An 8,909-nucleotide genomic window follows, 5' to 3' on the forward strand; every position below is an offset into this window, starting at 1 on the left:
CAAGACTCAAGACAGGATGTGTTTACCTGCCTCAAAGAGAACAGTGAGAACTGTATCTATGGGCCTCTCTTGCTCTAGTCCCGGGGACTGAGAGCATCCCCATGATCAGGGTCACTCAACAAGGGCTCAAAGGGGAGGATCAAACCCACAGTGACATGTTAGGTAAAACCAGCAGAGGGACTAGGGTCCTAATCTGGATTGACAGACCTGTACAGATATACTTCTCCCTACCCTACTCCTTGCCCTCCCTTCTCCCCAAATTCACCTTTATAAAGATGATTTCTGACCTTCTGAACCAATAAAATGTTTACAGTGCAAAGCTCCAAGTTTATGGAGAACTTCAGGCTAAAAAAACAGATAGGTACCATCTATTGTTACCTTCTCTTAAAATTTTATCCTTCTACTTGCCTTTCTACATGAATCTTAGTTTTAAGTCTTAGACTCAAGTCAAAAAAGGTACTGCCATTCTCTCAAAAGGAGGCTTCTAGACAATATAAGTGACATACTTCATTGAATATCTGTGAAAGAATGTTTCTCTTTAACTCCTTCGGTATATACAACTTTTTTTTTTAATCCAAAGCCATTTTCAAAGTCTGTGATGCCATTTTGAATCCTTTACTTTGAGCCTTACTTTACATTAAAACTTTCTCATTTCTAAAATACATATTTCCAGGGTATCTGCATGATAGATTCAAATATAGTTATGATTGAACTCTATAACTAATTATCAGTCACAATTAAAAAAAATTAAAGTCTGCACTATCATCTTACCCACTATGTGGTTAATGAAATTCACAGCAGCAAAGAGCTCAACCCGTCCTTCTCCTTCCTGTCTCCCTATCCACTGAGACTGAGATGATCTCTAAAAAATCAGCATGTCCCAAAAACCGCTATGAAGTCCACCCAAATTAGTACAATGACCAAGATTCTGGTCCCCAGTTAAACTTGTAAGGGACACATTTTTCTGACAACTGTTGTAAAATACCAAATAAATGATGCTCTCATTTTGCCTTTCCTGTGGATGTTTCACTATGCTGTTCTAAAATTCTCTTTTAAGACAAAACTTCCTTTTCAGATATTAAAGTTTTAGGCATGAAATTTAATTTTCTATACCAACTTTTCCTTACTGGCAGCTTAGTTATGAGCCCACCTTTGATCTTCACTCCTAAACTGCATTTGTTCCTGACAGCCTTTGTAAACACTCAGTACTTCCTTCTCTTTTGCCCAGTATCTGCCTAAAGTATGAAAGGTTAGAAAATGCTACAATTATCTGCATAGACCATTTAAGCAAAACCTCACACCATCAGGCCTAAAAATTGACAAGGAAAAAGCTCAGCTTGGAAATGTCAGCTGAATAAGAGTATTAGAATCTTACCAAATGTTTTGGAGTACTCACAAACTACCACGCTCATGTGCTACATATTATTTTGTGTGTACTTGTCAACCTTCAGCAAATCTCCACAGAAGTGGTATTCTTCCCATTTTAAATATCAGGAAACCCAGGTTCAGAGAGATTAAGTATTTTTCCAAGTAATCCAGCTAGAAAGTGGCAGATCATTATTCTAAAGCGTCTCCACCACACACTAGATCTCTTAATTGCAGAAGAGAAGCTTTGAAACAAAGACTAGTAGGGGAGCCAAGCAAATTTTGAGAGTCACTGTTTCACCCGCAATTTCCTTTTTCCTCTATTATGTCATGCTCTCTACAGAACTACACCTAATTATGAATCATTTTCTAGTTGAGGCAATCCAGTACCATGGACTTTCAACTCACAGACAGTGTAACAGGTAAATACGTTTTAATCCTGGGAGCACTGAGTTTGAATTAATTTCACTATTATTCATTCACAGAATAAAAAATCCCTACGAACACGTTCTACCAAAAATATAAGAACTAGAGTCCCAGACCCACCCCCTGGGAGGGCACACCTTGAACCCTGGTAAATTTAGGTTGGTGATGGGTGACAAGGAAGGCTTAACAACACTGGAAATCCCCCATTGTATAAACTGTAACGGGTGTGACCGAAACAACTAAATCAAGTCATGATGGAAGGCTGTGTCAGAGAGAACAGGTTATGCAAAGGATAAACTGAGGATGACTCCTGTTTCTATTACAGTTGACATTTAATATTATTTTATATTAATTTCAGGTGCACAGCATGGTGATTAGACATTTATATAATTTTCAAAGTGATCCCCAATAAGTGTAGTACCCACCTGGCACTACATACATAGTTGTTAACAATATTACCGACTAGATTCCCTATGCTGTATTTCACGTCCTCTCGACTATTCTGTAGCTACCAATTTGTATTTCTTAATCCCTTTACCTTTTTCACCCAGCTCCACACCCCCCTCCCATCTGGCAACCACCAGTTAGTTTCCTGTATCTAGGATGACTTTTGATACTCACTGCTGTCAAAGAAGAGAAGGGGGGCAGGGGGACAATAAATGCATAGGCACTGAAAATAAATGAAAACTAAAGTAAATGAAAACAAAATACTTGACTAGGGCTTCTATTAATTGAAACTCAATACTAAGAATATAAATAACTCAATAAGCCCTGGATATTAAAGATTTAACTGGGTCTACAGCCATGCCACCCTGAATATGCCCGATCCTGTCTGATCTCAGAAGCTAAGGAGGGTCAAGCCTGGTCAGTACTTGGATGGGAGACTACGGAGGAAGACCAGGTGCTGTAGACAAAAAAAAATTAAATAAAATAAAATAATAAAGACTTAACTGTGTTTTTTAATAGGAAACCAAAGAAATATACTAGCTGTATAGAAAAGTAATATGACATAGATATGGCAAAAGATTTTAGTTACATTATTAAATTTCTATATTTAGGCCTTAAATTGTCCTACCCACCTTCAAAGAAAAACTGTATAAACTTAATCAATAAAAATTAAGTGTCTACTAGATACAATGTACTCTTCAGAATTGTTTCACACGTGGTCCTGCTTAAGGAGAATATCATACATAATCATCTAGAATATTTCCAAAAGCAATTGTCATCTATCCAGCACCCCAGCAAAGAGGGAAAATAAACTAGAACTTTCTGCCTCAAACATTTCATTTAAGGATGATATTCTTAGCAATCAAACATTCCAATTTAAAGCAAGTAAATGAGAGCAAAGAAAAATTATTAGTTTAAAAAAAGAACTAAGAGAGTTGATTTAGGGACAGCAAATTCAATACTCTTCACCCACGACCAAAGGAAAATTCTTTTGAGCAAACAACATACTAAGTACAATGATTTCAAAAAGCATAACAATGCTGAGGTTTAAAATTAACAATAAAGAGGATTAGTGAATAAAGGCTCACCCACAGTGGCAATTCATAAGTCACTTATACCACATAGGAAATAAAAGAGAAAACAGTCTTATGGTTTACTGTTTTAATACAGTGAGAAGCTCTCATATGCTGTTGAGCTTTCTGCTTTATCTCTAAAAAAAAAAAAAAAAGATCAGCTTAGAACATTTTGAATTTAAAAATACATTTTACTGAGAATGAGATTTCTGTATTCATCTTCGCAAACATAACTTTACCCACTGAAAACTTTACACTGCCATGAGGTATTCAAGTTTCAACAAGCATAATACTGTAATTCCAAGCTTTAGCAAACTACAAAAGTAAACTTAATGTGGGTAAGGCAGCCTCTACAATGTCACCCGTGATCCCAACTCTGGTTTTCATGCCATGTAATCCCCTCCTCTGGACCTACTTCTAATGAATAGAATATAGAAATGAATTAGATATGTCTTGATACATGAACTAGGGAGGAAGATGTCCCAAGGATGTGGTTTGAAAAGTGCTTCCACACATAATTATATACACTGCTTGAGAACCCTTGAAATTTATTCACATAGGCACACCCACAAAAGTGAATTCAATTTCACTTAAGGCTATTTCGTTGTCTTGATTTACACTCATTTCCTTAATGACATTTAAAAACGTCATCTTTAAAAAAGAAAATTATAAAAATAGAAACCTCTAATTCTGCCTCTAACCCTAAATGTCATCCACTTCACCCCATAAGATTCTGGACTCAAAACTCGAGAACAGCAGCAACCTATTTTATTAAACACTTTCCTTTTTTAAAGTTTCTATCTATATGATGCTAAATCGTTGACAAAAATTTTTTATATTCCACAAAATAGCTTTGCATATATTAGAAACTGAGGTAGGAAAACGATTCTGTTGCTGATGAAGAAACCTTAGCTCTTCACACTGGAGCTGGCAGGGCTCTGCACTCACAGAGAAGACAAGCCATAGTGAGCTCTTCCAGAGCTCTCACATTCAGCAAGTGGCAAACCTGCAAGCTACACTCAAAGCACTCAATTTGTTCCTTTGCAAAACCAACATATACCTAAAGTATATTATTTTTAAGAATAAAAAACATTATACATCAGAACATCAATATTGTCATACTGGTTCAAATCAACACTCTACACATTGAGAATTTTCTCTCCAACACCGACATGAAGACAGAGAAGTCCTGTTTGTCTCTCTATCTCAGTAATTCTCAAAAGGATAGTTCTACTCCCTATGGGGCGTTTTGAAAATTTTGTTGTCACAATGGGTGGGGGACACTGATGGCACTTAATAGCAGAGGTCTGAGAATGCTAGACATCCTACAACATGTGGACCATCTCCCAGAAGGAAGGAATTGTCTTTAATTTCTGAAGGTCAAAAATTATTTATAAATTTCTAAGCCTTGAGCTTAAATCTATTTTTTACATATAAACACAAATAATTTTTTCCAAATTTTAACAGCATTGAATATTTCAGGAATGCAGTTACCATATAAATTGAGCAAAGACTGCCTGGAATTTTAAGAGCTGGTTACCATGCTGGAAGAGCCTATGATAGCAGCAATGCTGTTTGTGATGTTGAGTGGCCAATGCCACATACTTTCATGAGTCATCAGCCGGCCATCACATTCCTGTGCCCACTGGGAAAGGCTAGGTGAAGAACACAAGGGCACTCTCTGTACTATCTGCATAACTTCCTGTGAATCTATAATTATTTCAAAATTAAAAGAAAAAAGAAAGATATTGAGTCATACAAGGTTGAGAAACACCACACTCAATCCATCAGCCGTAAGACAAGGAAGTCTTCTGCCAGCCCATCTACTACACTCCACTTCAGCAGGGAAGGCCAAAGCAATTTTCATCTCATTTATAGCCCATTCCTAATTCATCTCCTGCAGAAAAAGGAAACAAAAACCTAAAGCTGTATGTCGCCACAGGACACTTAGGAACTCAGGAGATGAGACCTGATTACTAGACTCCATGTCTCCTAGTTCTCAATTCAGTGCTTTTGTTAGAATCTGACTGTCTGTTTCTGGGCCATCACATTTCCTGTGCAGAACTGCTCCCACACTCTGGTATTCAGGTAGAACCTTCTCTTCGAAATTTAAATAAAGTCCACTGACTTTATCCCTTTCAGCCTCATATTTACAAGATCAAAAAATGTCAATAGGGTAATCTCACTGGATTTTCACTTTCAGTTCATGTGGCCATAACCAAATAGGCTATGGTTCCTGGCCATTTTCACTCCATTTCATATTTAAAAAATGAGATTTGCACAACACGCTGAGGTTACTCATATCTGACCTCCCTGAGGACTGAGAGGCATCACCATCTTATGCTTTGTTTAAGAAGTGCTGAGCTACTCCAGCCATTGGTCATATACCACTGCAGGTTTCAAATCCTTAAGCCAACAGAAATTTCTTTATCAATAGGGGTTAGACATCTGACAAACTTTCAGGAGAATGAGTAAATTAGGATCCCTGTGAAACTTCTAAAGGAAGGCCATCCAAATCTGGGTTGCTCATTGAACACACAATCTCCATATTATATAATCACTTGCCATGTTACAGCCAGCCTATCCACTTCAGCCAGTAAATACAACCCCCATGAATGAAAAATAGAGGTTGGAAAATACAGTTTAAAATAAAAACTTTATGAGTCTTTATCTTTAAGTAATACATACAGAAGAATTTATAGGAAAAAAATGATATATTTCCCGGTATTTACTTTGAAACAGTCTAGCAGAGGTTGGGGGAGGGAAAGGGACAGTGGGGAAGGGAGTTATATGTTGATAGCTATTGAAGCTGGGTGATGGGTACCTGAGAACTCATTATTCTATTCCTTATTTATGTGTTTGAAATTTTCCATAATGAAAAGTTACCAAAAAAAAAAAAAAAAAAATAGGGGTGTCTTGAGGGCAGCATGTGATGTGGTGAATGGTGAGAACTACTGCTGGAAAGTGAAGGCAAAACTGAGCCTGGGGTCAGGGGCGGGGGTCCCCCCAGTGTTGGCTCTGTACCTCACCCTTCTGAGGCGGCAGCTCCAGAGGAGCACTCTCCTGCCCTGTTTTTATCAGCCTTGCACACAGCACTCAAAGTGCTATCATATAAAATGCATTTATCTTCTTAAATAGCCTGCATTGTCAATACTGCACTTCGCCTTCCAATCAGGTTAAAAAGTTTGGGAGGGTGGGGTTAGGCCTCATCGTTCTTGGTACCACCATGAAAAGCACGTATTTGATGATTATAAGCCTTTCAAATTCTCCCCCACATCTGATATTATACAGGCCAAAAAGAGTTACGCAGCATTGAGAAAAGACACATATCTACCCCCAAAAAAGCACATTTTAACTTCAACACACTTGTTTTCTAATACCTTTATTCAACAGCTCTATTCTCAAAGAATAACATTCAATCTGAGGGTGATGGCTCAAATCTAAACAAGATATTCAAAAACCTACAGTTTTGACCTAAAACAGTCCCCAGACATTATACATCTCAGGTGACAGCTGCCTCAACCAGCTCCCTAGAAAGAGAAACAGAGAAAGAGCCAAATCAGGTAGACCATGCACAGGTTTCAGCAGGGCACTTATTAACATTTGGTACTTCCTCCAGTCTTCGTTCTCTGTACATGGACAGTGAGAGCTTATTTCTCAAATGACGATGACAATACATTAATGATAACAATAACAGAGCTAACATTTCTGTAGTGATTATGAGCCAGGAAGCATTCTCAGCACTTTTCATCTGTCAACTCATGTAATCCTCACTCAATCCTAAAAGTAAGTACTATTACCACCGCCCTCCCCCACTCTCATCTTACAGAGGAGGAAAACAAGCACAGCAGTGTGAAGTCATTTGCCTACACGGGTCTTAAACGACAGAACTGAGTTTCAAAACCAGGCAAGCCAGCCCACCTACAGCTTTTACCCACTGATACCACCATTCAACAGATAATCTGAAGAATCAAACTATATTTAATTGAAATTACCTTTTTGTTATAATCAATAGTTTATGCTAATTGTGTACTTATTAAGCAATTGCCGCTTACCTAGTCTATCCAAACATTGTACTTGCATTGTAATAAACATGTGGATTAACCAATATTCAATTATTTATGTTTTATTAACCACGTTTTGTCAGATTTCTTTATAAAGCTCTATGCAGCCCCTTCGTAGGGAAAAATCACCCACAGTTGAAACAAGCAGATCAGAAGTGGGTATTTGCCGAAGAAAACACTTCAGGATACAAGAGCAGATTAAAATCTTCTGATTCAACACAGACATCTGTTCTGCCATAAGCGACCATCTGCTTCATATCCCAGACAGCAAAACATTTCAATAGGAAGTGTCAAATCTGACTCCTAATCAGGAAACAATTATCTATACTTGCTACCAGCCCAAAGCTTATTTGAAACTCCTGGGGCAAAAGTTAATGGAAAAACACAGGTATGCATTCTAATAAGACTAGATCTTGGCCAAGATTCCTACCAGCTGTAATATTTTAAATATTTAATTGAAAATATATATATAACTTAAGATGCAAGATAAGAGATGTTGAGAAAATTTTCAGAGGAGTTTGGGAAACAAAGACCTTGAAAGACTCAATTGCCTAAGGGGTAAAGCCTTGGGCCAGGAGCTGTGGGTGGGCTGAGCCCCTGACGAGAAGGGACAAGGAACTACACATAGTTACAGGCATTTGTAAGATAACCCACAGGACTTTCAGAGGTTCAGAAAAGCAAGCACTAGAACCAGTTAGGATGTTAGGAAAGGTTTTGTGGAGGAACAAGCAAAAAGTTGAGTTGGGTCCTAAAGACTCAACATTTCCTCAGACTGAGACCGGTGTGAAAGGAGGCATTCCAGGTAAAGGACTCCCCCTTCTTCCCCGCCCACCCCAACCCCCACAGCAGCACACGAACAATCAGACCAGGGAGCAGCTCCTGGGGTTCAGAGCAGCGTGATTCACAAAGATGATCTGGGAAAGTAGCATGGAGCAAACTGAAGATGGGGTGAAATGTCTGCACTTGTTTCCACAGAAAACAGAAAGCCTCTGCAGGTCATTCAATGAACATACATTCAGCACCTATTATGGGCCCAATCCTGGGGAGACACCATGAATTAGAAAAACCAAGTGCTTTTTATAACGGAACTTGAATTCTAGGGGAACAAGACAGAATCTAAAATGTAAGACAATTTTAGTTGGTGAGAAGTGCATTGAAAAAAATAAAACAGGATAGCAAGATAGAGGGGGCAGGTGGGGTGCTCCCTTGGCTCGCACAGCAGCTGGTTAATGCTGCACCTTGTTCCTCTGGGAAGAGAGGAACACAGCTCTGGAGGTATAAGTAACACAGACAAGCCCTCACAGAGGACTCCTGAACACCTGTGCAACCAGAGCAGACTCCGCCAATTCCACGTCTTTTAAATTCAACCTCATTCACTAAGCTAATGAAAGGTGACTTCGATAACAACTTCTTGTTAATGCAAGTAGGAGCAGCATCTTGAAAACTGGCATCTTGCTCTCTTTGGGGTTTTGGTCGAGAAATAGTTCTAGCCCTGTTACTGTTGCAATCCAAAACACTACTGTATACAAGTTCA

General features: G+C 38.5%; 1 pseudogene; it reads left to right on the plus strand.

The window, feature by feature from the left end:
• Nucleotides 1–2,585: 2,585 nt before the first annotated feature.
• LOC112479348 lies at nucleotides 2,586–2,704 on the plus strand (annotated as a pseudogene).
• Nucleotides 2,705–8,909: the final 6,205 nt, after the last annotated feature.

This window comes from Pteropus alecto, unplaced genomic scaffold (assembly GCF_000325575.1).
Source record: "Pteropus alecto unplaced genomic scaffold, ASM32557v1 scaffold204, whole genome shotgun sequence".
In the NCBI taxonomy this organism is placed as follows: Eukaryota; Metazoa; Chordata; class Mammalia; order Chiroptera; family Pteropodidae; genus Pteropus; species Pteropus alecto.